This window comes from Salvelinus alpinus, chromosome 31 (assembly GCF_045679555.1).
Source record: "Salvelinus alpinus chromosome 31, SLU_Salpinus.1, whole genome shotgun sequence".
NCBI lineage: Eukaryota > Metazoa > Chordata > Actinopteri > Salmoniformes > Salmonidae > Salvelinus > Salvelinus alpinus.
Genome location: NC_092116.1, coordinates 22,333,200 through 22,348,997, shown reverse-complemented (window position 1 = coordinate 22,348,997; position 15,798 = coordinate 22,333,200). Strand labels below are relative to the sequence as shown.

The following is a 15,798-nucleotide window of genomic DNA, read 5'->3' as shown; positions in this document are numbered from 1 at the left end:
GTTGAAAAGCATGCATTTGGTTTTACTAGCGTTTAAGAGCAGTTGAAGGCCACGGAAGGAGTGTTGTATGGCATTGAAACTCGTTTGGAGGTTAGATAGCACAGTGTCCAAGGAAGGGCCAGAAGTATACAGAATGGTGTCGTCTGCGTAGAGGTGGATCAGGGAATCGCCCGCAGCAAGAGCAACATCATTGATATATACAGAGAAAAGAGTCGGCCCGAGAATTGAACCCTGTGGTACCCCCATAGAGACTGCCAGAGGACCGGACAACATGCCCTCCGATTTGACACACTGAACTCTGTCTGCAAAGTAGTTGGTGAACCAGGCAAGGCAGTCATTAGAAAAACAGAGGCTACTGAGTCTGCCGATAAGAATATGGTGATTGACAGAGTCGAAAGCCTTGGCCAGGTCGATGAAGACGGCTGCACAGTACTGTCTTTTATCGATGGCGGTTATGATATCGTTTAGTACCTTGAGCGTGGCTGAGGTGCACCCGTGACCGGCTCGGAAACCGGATTGCACAGCGGAGAAGGTACGGTGGGATTCGAGATGGTCAGTGATCTGTTTGTTGACTTGGCTTTCGAAGACCTTAGATAGGCAGGGCAGGATGGATATAGGTCTGTAACAGTTTGGGTCCAGGGTGTCTCCCCCTTTGAAGAGGGGGATGACCGCGGCAGCTTTCCAATCCTTGGGGATCTCAGATGATACGAAGGAGAGGTTGAACAGGCTGGTAATAGGGGGTGCGACAATGGCGGCGGACAGTTTCAGAAATAGGGGGTCCAGATTGTCAAGCCCAGCTGATTTGTATGGGTCCAGGTTTTCCAGCTCTTTCAGAACATCTGCTATCTGGATTTGGGTAAAGGAGAAGCTGGGGAGGCTTGGGCGAGTAGCAGCGGGGGGGGGGGGGGGGGGGGGGCTGTTGGCCAAGGTTGGAGTCGCCAGGAGGAAGGCATGGCCAGCCGTTGAGAAATGCTTGTTGAAGTTTTCGATTATCACGGATTTATCGGTGGTGACCGTGTTACCTAGCCTCAGTGCAGTGGGCAGCTGGGAGGAGGTGCTCTTGTTCTCCATGGACTTTACAGTATCCCAGAACTTTTTGGAGTTAGAGCTACAGGATGCAAATTTCTGCTTGAAAAAGCTGGCCTTTGCTTTCCTGACTGACTGCGTGTATTGGTTCCTGACTTCCCTGAACAGTTGCATATCGCGGGGGCTCTTCGATGCTATTGCAGTTCGCCACAGGATGTTTTTGTGCTGGTCGAGGGCAGTCAGGTCTGGAGTGAACCAAGGGCTATATCTGTTCTTAGTTCTGCATTTTTTGAACGGAGCATGCTTGTCTAATATGGTGAGGAAGTGACTTTTAAAGAATGACCAGGCATCCTCAACTGACGGGATGAGGTCAATATCCTTCCAGGGTACCCGGGCCAGGTCGATTAGAAAGGCCTGCTCGCAGAAGTGTTTTAGGGAGCGTTTGACAGTGATGAGGGGTGGTCGTTTAACCGCGGACCCGTAGCGGATACAGGCAATGAGGCAGTGATCGCTGAGATCTTGATTGAAGACAGCAGAGGTGTATTTGGAGGGCAAGTTGGTCAGGATAATGTCTATTAGGGTGCCCATGTTTACGGATTTAGGGTTGTACCTGGTGGGTTCCTTGATGATTTGTGTGAGATTGAGGGCATCGAGCTCACCATAAAGCTGAGTGACTCAGTCATATAGCCTCGGCACCTCCATAAAGCTAAGTGACTCAGTCATATAGCCTCGGCACCTACATAAAGCTGAGTGACTCAGTCATATTGCCTCGGCACCTCCATAAAGCTGAGTGACTCACTCATTCATGGCTTTGGATCAAAATAAATAAGTAGCAACATTCTTTCTGATAGTCTTTAATAAATAAATATTTTGGTTATCCTGACCTGGACACCATGTATTATAATAGTCCATTATGCGCTATTAGCAGGACAATAGACTCACCATGTATTATAATAGTCCATTATGGGCTAATAGCAGGACAATAGACTCTTGCCAACACCTCTCTGTATTTTGATACTTTGTGCAAGGCAAATGATCAGCATTAAAAACTTCCTGGATGGGGCCTCCCGAGTGGAACAGCTGTCTAAGACACTGCAATGCAGTGCAAACTGCGTTGCTACAGATGCTAGTTCGATATCCGTGCCGGCCGCGACCGGGAGACCCATGAGGTAATGCACAATTGGCCCAGTGTCGTCCGGGTTAAAGGGGGGTTTGGCCGGCTGGGATGTCCTTGTCCAAAAATCAACAAATGGAGAAAACCTACACCAGTCGAGCAATTCATTTCAACAATAATATTCATTTTAATTTGACTTTACAAACAACAAGAGGGCTTAATTGGAGTCTGTCACTTCCGAGCCTAGACCTATATAAAATAAGTTAACTGGCTGAGGTAGGCTATGAGGCTTAACATCCTAACAGCCTAATAGAAGTAGGACTTTTTTTATTAGACCTACTTACAGTTGCAACTGGTCAAAAATGTAGCATCCTACATAAAACAATTATTTAAATAAAAAAGGCTGTCTGTGTCAGGATTAGCCTGCTCTTGTAACGACAGAACAAACAAAACACACTGTCATCTGGAGATATCCCTGGACAACTTCTCACAATAATATTAGAATTTACTAAATACAGTCAGATAGGCCACTAAGTTACTGACTCAATGAGAAAAGTTGCATTTCCCATCGGACACAATCTGGTGGATGTCAGGTTTGATGGATGGATGGATCTTATTTTGATGTGCAGGCAGTCCTCGATTGACTTATGTGGAAGCCGGTTCCTGTCGTGAGTCTATATTGCACTCATAGAGGAAAAAGAGGACTCACAGGTGTAAGTCGATCCAAACATTGTTAGGAAATAAAATGCAAGTATCTTTATTGTGCTGTATTACTCTGAGCATGCCACCCAAAACGCACACAAGGACTCGGCAGTTTGGGGAAGGCCCTTTCCTGTTTCAGCATGACAATGCCCCCGTGCACAAAGCGAGGTCCATACAGAAATGGTTTGTCAAGATCGGTGTGGAAGAACTTGACTGGCCTGCACAGAGCCCTGACCTCAACCCCACCAAACACCTTTGGAATGAATTGGAACGCCAGCTGCGAGCCAGGCCTAATCGCCCAACATCAGTGCCCAACCGTATTAATGATTTTGTGGCTGAATGGAAAAACAAGTCCCCACAGCAATGTTACAACATCTAATAGAACGCCTTCCCAGAAGAGTGGAGGCTGTTATGACAGATAAGGGGAGACCAACTCCATATTAATGCTCATGATTTTGGAATGAGATGTTCGACGAGCAGGTGTCCACATACTTTTTGGTCATGTAGTATAAATTGTTCCTGATGGTCGCTAGTATTAGTGTATCATATTAGACTAACGTTGAGCAATAGTTTGGGACATGTAGCCTATTTGAATCATTATGAAACTCAGACCACACATAGCAGGCTAAACCTGGAGCCATACAAGCTAGAACCGCCACTGTGCCTGGCGCACGGTTCACAACGACCAGACCGTACAGTTCCATGATTAGTGAGAGTTAGGGTAGATTTAAAGGATTACTGTTCAACCCCTATTATACACTTCTTTCCACCTTCCAATATTTCATGGATTGAACTTGAATATGACAACTTTCAGGTTGAACTAAACCGCTGTATTTTTTATTCAGTAATATATTTTGTCCGTGAAGGCTCTCCAAACCAGTTTTTTTTAGGATTCATACATACTTTCCCAAAAATGTGCCTAAATAATCTACAAGATCAGAGTATTTCTTTGTTTACCATTTGGTGCTGAAACGGATACTAAGACACACAGATGACATCCTTTCATTGATCCCTATTTTCGGGTCCCGTTCTCTCCATGCATTGTAGTCTGTCGACAAAGTTCTAATTAAAAGTACACCGTTCCTAAAGGGATGGATTAAGATAAATGTACTGAAAACCCTATTAACTGAGAACTCCATGAGAAAATCTGTTGGCCAGCAATGGTCGAATTACATTTATTCAGCACCTTCAAGGGAACCACACGTGCAAAGCCCATTACGCACCCACATAAGGTAAGTCTGATTACCAAATACTGAGAAGTCCTTAATTAAGAAAGGCATCATTTCATAAGTAGGAATCGGACCCCAAGGGACCAGCTTCTACATTCTGAATGTCTGGGAGAGAATTTTAGCAGCACAGAAAGTTTGCCATCAAAGTGAAAAATAAACACAATCGTGGTGAATTTCAGCTAACTACTCATTGAACACATAGCTGCTTTACTGTCATTCTATTAATTTAGACGTTTTTTTACAATTTTACAGCCACTTTATGAATTTTCTGACCACTAGTCACTGTTATAATGCTAATCCTGTAGAATCCAGCAACGACGCTGGTCCCATGAATTTGTTTATTTTCTAACGCTTCCACATGGAGATATTACGTTGTCTTAACCTTCCCCTAATCAACCTAGCTACATGACAGGATGTTGCATTAATATGAAAGAGAGGAGTGGTTTGATAAAAGATTGGTAATGTTACAGGCTGACCCCATTGCAGACGTTGCATTGCATCAACCAATGGTTGCGTTTACCTCCCAGTCCGGCATCAGGTTGCTAAAAAAAGTGATGTTTTAGACAGCTGCTCCACTCGGGAGGCCCTTCAAGTGATGTGGTTATTTTATATGTTTAACACTTATCGAGGCGTTGTGCGATCTGGCATGCGTCTGCAATGCAGTCAACCTGGAACATGGCCAATTACAACCACTACAACACTTTTTATTGTTGTCATATCTCCCAGGAATTTCAATAATTCAAATTATTTAGTTTGCAATGACCGCAACAAGTCAACAAATAAATAAACGATAAGGTATTAAAACAGGGTTCTTCAACTGGTGGCATGCAAAGCGTAATTTGGCCCACGGGTGATTTATTTGTTCTCCAATATTTTAGAGCAACAACGTTGTTGTTTTTGACCTGAACCAGGTTTTCCTTTAGGGTTTTGGCTGTGCTTAGCTCTATTCCGTTTTTTCCCCCCTTCTTTTAAACTCCCTACTCCTTGCCGATGACAAATATAAGCATGACATGATGCAGCCACCACCATGCTGGAAAATATGAAGAGTGGTACTAAGTGATGTTTTGTGTTGGATTTTCCCCAAACATAACACTTTGTATTCAGGACAAAAAGTAAAAATTTCTTTGCCACATTTTTTACAGTTTTACTGTAGTGCCTTACTGCAAACAGGATGCATGTTTTGGAATATTATATTGTACAGGCTTCCTTCTTTTCACTCTGTCATTTATGTTAATGTTGTGGGGTAACTACAACGATGTTGATCCATCCTCAGTTGCCTCATATCACAGCCATTAAACTCTGTAACTGTTTTAAAGTCACCATTGGCCTCATGGTGAAATCCCTGAATGGTTTCCTTCCTCTTCAGCAACTGAGTTAGGAAGGACGACTGTATCAGTGTAGTGACTGGGTGCATTCAAAGTGTAATTAAAAACTTCACCATGCTTAACCCTCCTGTTGCGTTCGTTTTATGTTAATGAATTCTGTGTTCCAGGTGCAAAATGACCGCCCCATTATAGCTGATTATATTATAGCTTATCTTTTTATCAAACTTAAGTTCTTCTGAACGTTACATGTTTTGAACTTATTATTATGACTATAACAAATACTCAGATGAAACATATTGTGCTATTTATCACAGATCAATCAATCAAATGTATTCATAAAGCACTTCTTACATCAGCTGATGTCACAAAGTGCTGTACAGAAACCCAGCCTAAAACAGCAAGCAATGCAGAGGCACGGTGGCTAGGAAAAACTCCCTAGAAAGGCCAGAACCTAGGAAGAAACCAGGCTATGAGGGGTGGCCGAGTGGAGATTATAATAGAACATGGCCAAGATGTTCAAATGTTCATAGATGACCAGCAAGGTCAAATAATAATATTCACATTAGTTGTAGAGGGTGCAACACACACACACAGAGAGACAGAGAGAGAGACAGAGAGAGACAGACAGAGAGACAGAGACAGAGAGAGAGAGAGAGAGAGAGAGAGAGAGAGAGAGAGAGAGAGAGAGAGAGAGAGAGAGAGAGAGAGAGACAGGATGGGTCGGGAGACACTGTGGCCCCGTCTGACGATACCCCCGGGACAGGGCTAAACAAGCAGGATATAACCTCAACCACTTTGACAAAGGACAGCCCCCACACAACTAGAGGGATATCTTAAACCACCAACTTACTATCCTGAGACAAGGCCGAGTATAGCCCATGGTGATCTCCCCCACGGCACAACCCAAGGGGGGGCGCCAACCCGGACAGGGCGATCACGTCAGTGACTCAACCCACTCAAGTGACGCACCTCTACTAGAGACGGCATGGAAGAGTACCAGTAAGCCAGTTACTCAGCTCCTGTAATAGGGTTTGATGCAGAGAATCCCAGTGGAGAGAGGGGAATAGGCCAGTGTGTGGTGTGGTTCGTTGCTCCAGAGCCTTTCCATTCACCTCACACTCCTGGGCCAGACAACACTCAATCATAGGACCTAATGAAGAGATGAGTCTTCAATAAAGACTTAAAGGTCAAGACCGAGTCTGTGTCTCTCACATGGATAAGCAGACCATTCCATAAAAATGGAGCTCTATAGGAGAAAGCCCTGCCTCCAGCTGTACGGCAGGACAAAATCGGAAAGATGGGTAGCAGCAAGCCCATGTAATACTTTGTAGGTTAGCAGTAAAACCTTGATATCAGCCCTAGCCTTTACAGGAAGCCAGTGTAGAGAGGCTAGCACTGGAGTAATATGATATTTTACTTTGGTTCTAGTCAAGATTCTAGCAGCCGTTAACGGGATCGATATGACGACAGCCAGTGAAAGTGCAGGGCGCCAAATTCAAACAACAGAAATCTCATAATTAAAATTCCTCAAACATACAAGTCTCTTATACCATTTTAAAGGTAATCTTGTTGTTAATCCCACCAAAGTGTCCGATTTCAAAAAGGCTTTACAACGAAAGCACCACAAACGATTATGGTAGGTCACCGCCAAATCACAGAAAAAACCCTGCCATTTTTCCAGCCAAAGACAGGAGTCACAAAAAGCACAAATAGAGATACAATTAATCACTAACCTTTGATGATCTTCATCAGATGACACTCATAGGACTTCATGTTACACAATACATGTATGTTTTGTTCGGTAAAGTTCATATTTATATAAAAAAATCTCAGTATACATTGGCGCGTTATGTTCAGTAGTTCCAAAAACATCCGGTGATTTTGCAGAGAGCCACATCAATTTCCAGAAATACTCATAGTAAACGTTGATCAAAGATACAAGGGTTATAGATGGAATTTTAGATCCACTTCTCCTTAATGCAACCGCTGTGTCAGATTTCAAAAAAGCTTTACTGAAAAAGCAAACCATGCAATAATCTAAGGTCGGAGCTCAGAGCCCAATCAAGACAATAAGAAGCTAGTGGTTAGAGCATTGGGCTAGTAACCGAAAGGTTGCAAGTTCAAATCCCCGAGCTGACAAGGTACAAATCTGTCGTTCTGCCCCTGAACCAGGCAATTAACCCACTGTTCCTAGGCCGTCATTGAAAATAAGAATTTGTTCTTAACTGACTTCCCTAGTTAAATAAAGGTAAAATAAAAAAATATATAACCACAGGTGTACAGAAGTTAAATAAAATTCCCGTTAATTAAATAAAATTCCCGAAAATTATCCAAATGTATTTTGTGCGTTCAGATGCCCTGTGTGGACAAAGTCATGGAACCTTATGACAATCAGATTAAATGAACTACATTTTTCAGAGAGAAAACTAAATCGGTCCAAATCGACCGGAACACAGCAGGAGTGTTAAAGGGGCAAAGTCTGCTTTTTCATTTTTACCCATCTACCAATAGGTGCCCTTCTTTGCAAGGCATTGCTTTGCCTAGCTGGCACCTTTGATATCCAGCCCAGGACTGGCAAGAGAAGAGAAAGAAAAATAGAAGACTCCTTCAGAGGTTTTAATTAAATAACGGGCAACTTTCAGTTTCACTTCCAGTGTTAGCAGTGGTCTAGTTCTTTCCGGACTGTAGAATACAGGGGAGTCTAACCACTTGGCCTGATCAGTTCTGTTCCAAGAGGTGTATTTTAGTAACAGAAGATGGAAACTTGGACTTTTCAATTTAAAATCATTTTGTGGGACATTGATAGCACCTCTTCATGTTTGCTTTGGGATTGTTACATTCATGTTGTTGTGACATTTAAAAATCTAACTTCCAATTGTTGCTGCCTTGGAAAGCAGTTTAATGCTCATGTTATATAATGGTTATATATCTGGTTGAAAGTAACTGAGGTATTTATCTCTATTGGATCCTGGAAATTCAATTGACTCGAAGAGAAAATAAGACAGCCAACCCAGTATAAGGATCATCACCTAGATTCAGCCGTGGGCTGATGTTTACTTCAGCGGATGGTCAGGTTGGACAGAACATAATCACAAATCATTTGTAGACTTCAACTTGACCGCAAGAATCTCAGATATACGTAATATTTGACTAAAACAATCATTTCAAACCTTGCTTACATTTGTGTGTCACATATCTTCAGAAAGTATTCACACCCCTTGACTTATTGCACATTTTGTTGTGTTACAGTCTGAATTTAACATGGATTACATTGAGATTTTGTGTCACTGGCCTACACTTAATGTCAAAGTGGAATTATGTTTGTAGAAATGTTTACAATTTAATAAAACATGAAAAGCTGAAATTTCTTGAGTCAATAAGTATTCAACTTGTTATGGCAAGTCTAAATAGGTTTTGGAGTACACATTTGCTTAACAAGTCACATAATAATTTGCATGGACTTACTATGTGCAATAATAGTGTTTAACATGATTATTGAATGACTACCTCATATCTGTACCCTACACACACAATTATCTGTAAGGTCCCTCAGTCGAGCAGTGAATTTAAAACACAGATTCAACCACAAAGACCAAGGACATGCTGATCTCTGGTGGCCAAACCAGAGTCGTACACCCAACATCTCCGTGACCAAAGGATCTCGATGATCAAGGACAGCTCAATCGTAAGTATAATATGAGCGTAATTCCTTTGTCTCTCTTCCTCCCCCCTTCCTCTCTCTGAAATCGCCATCGTGTTATAACAAACTGTCATGTTTTGTTAGTCTTCTAGAGACTGAATTTACTGTATAATGTTAGTATGCTTTGTGTGTTCTGTACCGGTTTAATTAGTTAGTAAATAAATAATTGAGCCAATTTGTGTATCGCTGATTCATAAATAAAGTAGGGTTCGTGCAGACTACAAGAAATTACTATGTTCAAGGCGAGACTGACCATGGTAGATATTCATTAATAAGTGACTGTTATCTGTGATATGAAAATATCTCAGGAGAATTCAATTCGGGAGATAGTAACTCTTTAAACAAAATTTTCCCGTGATGGTCCCGACTTCCTAGTTAATAACTGTTTACATGATTAGTTTAATCACGTTATAATTAACCATAGAGTTAAATTAGAAGTGCCCTTCCAAGAAGGCTCAAGGTAATTTGCCACAGATAAAATGACGTCAAATCACATTATATGTACAGTAGCTTTGATTGTACTGATAATGTCAGCATCTTACTTTCAAAATGTCACGGATCCCTCCGGAACTGTGTCATTACACACACCTGGTCCCCATTCCCACTGATTGTAATTGTATAAATGTGCCCTTTGGTTCACCATTTGACTGTTGATTATTGTTCCCATGTCCTTTGGTCGTGTGAATACCTATGAGTTGTCTCAGCCTGTGCTGTATGTTCTGTTCTTTCTGTATTACGGGTCTCGTCCCGTGATGTATTCCTCCGCCTGTCTCCAAATCGTTTATACCAGTGTGACACAAAATCTTAGCTAGCAGTCATCATCATGAATCAAGTCGACAATCTACTGGCAAATCCTTTTAAATCCTTGTCAATGGAGATAAATATTGAAGATAAATGATATATAAAACATATCAGTGCTCAACGGCTATTGGACATGAACATTACACACAACAAGTTGGAAATCGCAAATTCAGCCATGAGTGGTTTGTGCCTCACGTTAATAATTTGGTCTATTTGCCCCTCTTAATTTCACATACTGTTCTTACTTGATGGTGCACATGCAGCCTATAACCTGTTTTAGAGAAATGTTTATATGCTCATATGCCCACTTTATTTATCCTAAGACTCTAACTTGGTGTACACCAAGATAAGAAGATAAAGTTAATCAAATATTCATTTATTAAACAAAATATTGGGATGACAGATTATTTGTTAATTATTACATGGATGAATTCATTCTTATAGGTTATTTGGTTGTTTACTGGATAGATACTGTACATACATTGTCTGGCGATTTCATTCCTTAATATCTATTGTGACTTTAGATCATCTGTGGGAATGTTTGGATTGCAACCTTTCTGTTGAGGAGAGGATTAAATATTATTATTCTGAAAATATGTATTTGTCACGTTCCTGACCTTATTTTCCCTTATTTTGTATGTATTTAGTATGGTCAGAGCGTGAGTTGGGGTGGGTTGTCTATGTGTGTTTTCTATGTTGGGTTTTTTGTGTTCAGCCTGGTATGATTCTCAATCAGAGGCAGCTATCAATCGTTGTCCCTGATTGAGAATCATACTTAGGCAGCCTGGGTTTCACTTGTGTTTTGTGGGTGTTTGTTCCTGTGTCAGCGTTTGGGCCACACAGGACTGTTTCGGGTTAGTCACGTTTGTTGGTTCTTGTATTTTGTAGTGTTTGTTGTTTTGTCATTAAATCTGAACACTTACCTCTCCGCATCTTGGTCTGATCCATGCTCCTCCTCGTCTGAGGAGGAGAACGACTACGACAGCCGTTACAGAAACACCCACCAAACCAGGACCAAGCGGAGTGGAGAAGGAAGGCAAGAACAACAGCAATGGGGAAAAGAGGAATGGACATGGGAGGAGATCATGAACGGAAAAGGACCCTGGGCAAAGGTTGGAGAGAATCGCCGCTCTCGGGAGGAGAAGGAGGCAGCCACAGCCCAGGAGCGGTGGCTGCCTCTGTAAGAGAGGCTGGAAGCCCGAGAGGCTCACCCAAAAATGTATTGGGGGGGGGGGATAAAGGGGAGTGTGGCGAAGCCGGGTTGGATACCTGAGCCAACTCCCCGGGCTTACCGTGGAGTGAGAGGGCGTCGTACTGGTCAGACACCGTGTTATGCGGTAAAGCGCACGGTGTCCCCAGTACGCGTGCTTAGCCCAGTGCGGGCTATTCCACCTTGCCGCACTGGTAGGGCTAGGTTGGGCATCGAGCCGGGTGCCATGAAGCCGGCCCAACATATCTGGCCTCCAGTACGTCTCCTCGGGCCGGCGTACATGGCACCAGCCTTACTGGTGGTGTCCCCGGTTCGCCTGCATAGCCCAGTGCGGGCTATTCCACCTCGCCGCACTGGCAGGGCTACGGGGACCATTCAACCTGGTAAGGTTGGAGAGGCTCGGTGCTCAAGAGCGCGTGTCCTCCTTCACGGTCCGGTATATCCGGCGCCACCTTCCCACCCCAGCCCAGTACCATCAGTGCCGACACCACGCACCAGGCTTCCAGTGCATTTCCAGAGCCCTGTTCCTCCTCCACGCACTCTCCCTGTGGTGCGTGTCTTCAGCTCAGTGCCTCCAGTTCCGGCACCACGCACCAGGCCTACTGTGCGCCTCAGCAGGTCAGAGTCGGCCGTCTGCCCAACGCCGCCTGCGCTGCTTGCCTGCTCAGCGCAGCCTGAGTCTGAACTGCCTAACCTCCCAGCGCTGTCTGAACTGCCTGCCTTCCCAGCGCTGTCTGAACTGCCTGCCTGCCCAGCGTGGTCTGAACTGTCTGCCTGCCCAGCGCTGCCCGTCTGTTCCGAGCCTTCAGAGCCGTCCAGCCAGGACCAGCCAGGATCCGCCAGAGCCTTCCGCCAGCCAGGATCCGCCAGAGCATTCCGCCAGCCAGGATCCGCCAGAGCCTTCCGCCAGCCAGGATCCGCCAGAGCCTTCCGCCAGCCAGGATCCGCCAGAGCCTTCCGCCAGCCAGGATCTGCCAGAGCCAGCCAGCCAGGATCCGCCAGAGCCAGCCAGCCAGGATCCGCCCCTCAGTCTGGTGCTGCCCCTCAGTCCGGTGCTGCCCCTCAGTCAGGTGCTACCCCTCAGTCTGTTACTGCTCTTTGGTACAGTGGGATTGACATGGAGGGTGGACATTGGGAGGAGGCCACGGAAGCGGGGGTTGACTATGGTGGGGTGGGGACCACGACCAGCGCCAGAGCCGCCACCATGGACAGACGCCCACCCAGACCCTCCCCTAGACTTTGTGCTGGTGCGCCCGGAGTTCGCACCTTAAGGGCGGGTTCTGTCACGTTCCTGACCTGTTTTCCTTTGTTTTTGTATTTATTTAGTTGGTCAGGGCGTGAGTTGGGTGGGGTTGTCTATGTGTGTTTTTCTATGTTGGGGTTTTGTGTTCGGCCTGGTATGATTCTCAATCAGAGACAGCTGTCAATCGTTGTCCCTGATTGAGAGTCATACTAAGGCAGCCTGGGTTTCACTTGTGTTTTGTGGGTGTTTGTTCCTGTGTCAGCGTTTGGGCCACACAGGACTGTTTCGGGTTAGTCACGTTTGTTGGTTCTTGTATTTTGTAGTGTTTGTTGTTTTGTCATTAAATATGAACACTTACCTCTCCGCATCTTGGTCCGATCCATGCTCCTCTTCGTCTGAGGAGGAGAACGACTACGACAGCCGTTACATGATCTCTCTTTTGACGTACGTATCAAGACTTTTTCAAGGACAACTTTTTTCCATCTTCGTAACATTGCAAAAATCTGAAACTTTCTGTCCAAATATTATGCAGAAAAGTTAATCCATGCTTTTGTCACTTCTACTGTAGATTAGACTACTGCAATGCTCTACTTTCCCGGCTACCCAGGTATAGCAGTAAATACACTTCAGTTAGTGCTAAACACGGCTGCTAGAATCTTGACTAGAACAAAAAAAATGTGATCATATTACTCCAGTGCTAGCCTCTACACTGGCTTCCTGTCAAGGCTAGGCCTGATTTCAAGGTTTTACTGCTAACATGCAAAGCATTAAATGGGCTTGCTCCTACCTATCGCTCCGATTTGGTCCTGTCGTACATACCTACACGTACGCTACGGTCACAAGACGCAGGCCTCCTTATTGTCCCTAGAATTTCTAAGCAAATAGCTGGAGGAAGGGCTTTCTCCTATAGAGCTCAATTTTTATGGAATGTCTGCCTATCCATGTGAGAGATGCAGACTCGGTCTTGACCTTTAAGTCTATAGTGAATACTCATCTCTTCAGTAGGTCCTATGATTGAGTGTAGTCTGGTCCAGAGGTCTGAAGGTGAACGGAAAGGTACTGGAGCAATGAACCACCCTTGCTGTCTCTGCCTGGCCAGTTCCCCTCTCTCCACAGGGTTAGAGGCAGAGAATCCCGGTCTCGGGGGCTAAGTCACTGGCTTACTGGTGCTCGTCCATCCCATCCCTAGGAGGGGTGCGTCACTTGAGTGGGTTGAGTCACTGACGAGATCTTCCTGTCTGGGTTTGGCGCCTCCCTTGGGTTCGTGCCGTGGGGGAGATCTTCGTGGGGGAGATCTTTGTGGGCTATACTCAGCATTGTCTCAGGGTAGTAAGTTGGTGGTTTGAAGATATCCCTCTATTGGTGTGGGGGCTGTGCTTTGGCAAAGTGGGTGGTGTTATATCCTGCCTGGTTGGCCCTGTCCAGGGCTATTGTCGGACAAGGTCACAGTGTCTCCTGACCCCTCCTGTCTCAGCCTTTAGTATTTATGATGCAATAGTTTGTGTCGGGGGGCTAGGGTCAGTCTGTTATGTCTGGAGTATTTCTGCTGTCTTATCCGGTATCCTATGTGAATTTAAGTATGCTCCCTCTAATTCTCTCTCTCTCCCCTCCTGGAGGACCTGAGACCTGGGACCTTGCCTCAGGACTACCTGGCCTGATGACTACTTGCTGTCCCCAGTCCACCTAGTCGTGCTGCTGCTCCAGTTTCAACTCTTCTGCCTGCGGCTATGGAACCCTGACCTGTTCACCGGACGTGCAACCTTGTTCCGGACAGGCTGTTTTCAACTCTCTCTCTCTACCGCACCTGCTGTCTCTAACTCTGAATGCTCGGCTATGAAATGCCAACTAACATTTTTACCCTCTACAACCACTGTGATTATTATTATTATTTGACACTGCTGGTCATCAATGAACATTTTAACATCTTAGCCATGTACTGTTATAATCTCCACCCGACACAGCCAGAAGAGGACTGGCCACTCCTCAGACCCTCCTCGGAGTTTCTTTAACCTTCATTTAACTAAGCATGTCAGTTAAGAACAAATTCTTATTTACAATGACGACCTACACCGGCCAAATCCGGACGATGCTGGGCCTCTAGCACTGACTTGCAGTGCCTTAGACCGCTGCACCTGTAATGAGCACGAAATGGGACAGAGAGCTGGGTTCAAGCGCAGGGTGCAGCAGGTGTTTAGTGTAAAGGATCACAGGAGGAGGCAGGTAACCGGGTCCAGCAGAAGGTCATGCACAGGGGGTCGAAAAAGGCAACAGTACAGGCAGGGAAAAGGCTAGTAACTTTGTCCGGGAGATCAGGCAATAGGTTGATAACAGGAAATCCGATAGAATAAGGTACAGGCAGGGAATATGCAAAAGGGGTCATTAGTGAGGCAGGCTAAAACGATCATACACAGGAAGAGAAAAGTATAGGAAATCCAGCGCTTCGAATAGAAGTGTATCACAAAACAAACAATACCTCACAAAGATGGGGTGCAAAGAACTGAACTAAATAGTGTGTGATAATGACATACAGGTGTGTGAATTGGTGATCAGAATTCAGGTGATTGGGATCTGGAGAGTGAGCTGCGTTCAGGGGATCTATGTATTTGAGAGTGTGAGTTGGAAGCAGATGTTACAGCGCCACTCGGAAGCCATGGTTGCTTCTATTTCAAGTATTTATTCAACCAGGATTATCCTCTCTCTGCAGCACAGAAAATTTTAAAACAAATCCGATCAGAGACACATAAAACAATATTAAGAATAAAACGGAATTGAAAGTATACAGTGTACATTATAATACACAGGACATCCTGTCCTTCTGATGGTGACCATTCTGAAGACCCTTCCGTACGGTCAGAAGTCCTATCGAAAATGTATGAAATCCAAAACAAGATAGCAATGTATCCAGAATAAACTAAGAATTATCAGAAATGTAAATAACCTTGTGTCAGAAGAAACTGTAGGCTCCATTTCAGTCTTCAGCTATAGTTTTATAGTCTCTCTTTCTCATTCTCTCTCTTTCTTTCTCTCCTTCTCTCTGTCTCTCTGTTAAATCTGTTGTCTCAACAGGAAATAGTCCTGAGATATGTCAATCTACCAAATGTATTTAAAGTGTTTATAGAAGATGCAGATTTTTACTTCAGGAATGAACTAATCCCTAAACTGAAAGGGGTAAATCACACGGGCCCATACAATATGGAAAGGTTAGAATAATATTATCCAGTGATTTGTATACAGTACATGTCCTCAAATATAATTTCAATGTGTGTTTAAGGTCATACAAGTCATATGTAAAAGGAATAGTAATTTATTTGTTTATTTGCGTTGTTTTTGCATAAGTAATTTTTTTACTTATTTTGTACATAATGTTGCCGCTACCATCTTTTATGACCGAAAATATCTTCTGGACATCAGGACTGCGATTACTCACCACAGACTGGAAGAATCCTGT

General features: G+C 44.3%; 1 protein-coding gene across 2 annotated transcripts in view; it reads right to left on the bottom strand.

The window, feature by feature from the left end:
* The window catches only part of LOC139561818 (sterile alpha motif domain-containing protein 9-like), a 120,064-nt gene that overhangs the window by 102,800 nt on the left and 1,466 nt on the right, over positions 1-15,798 (bottom strand). The window lies entirely within an intron of this gene.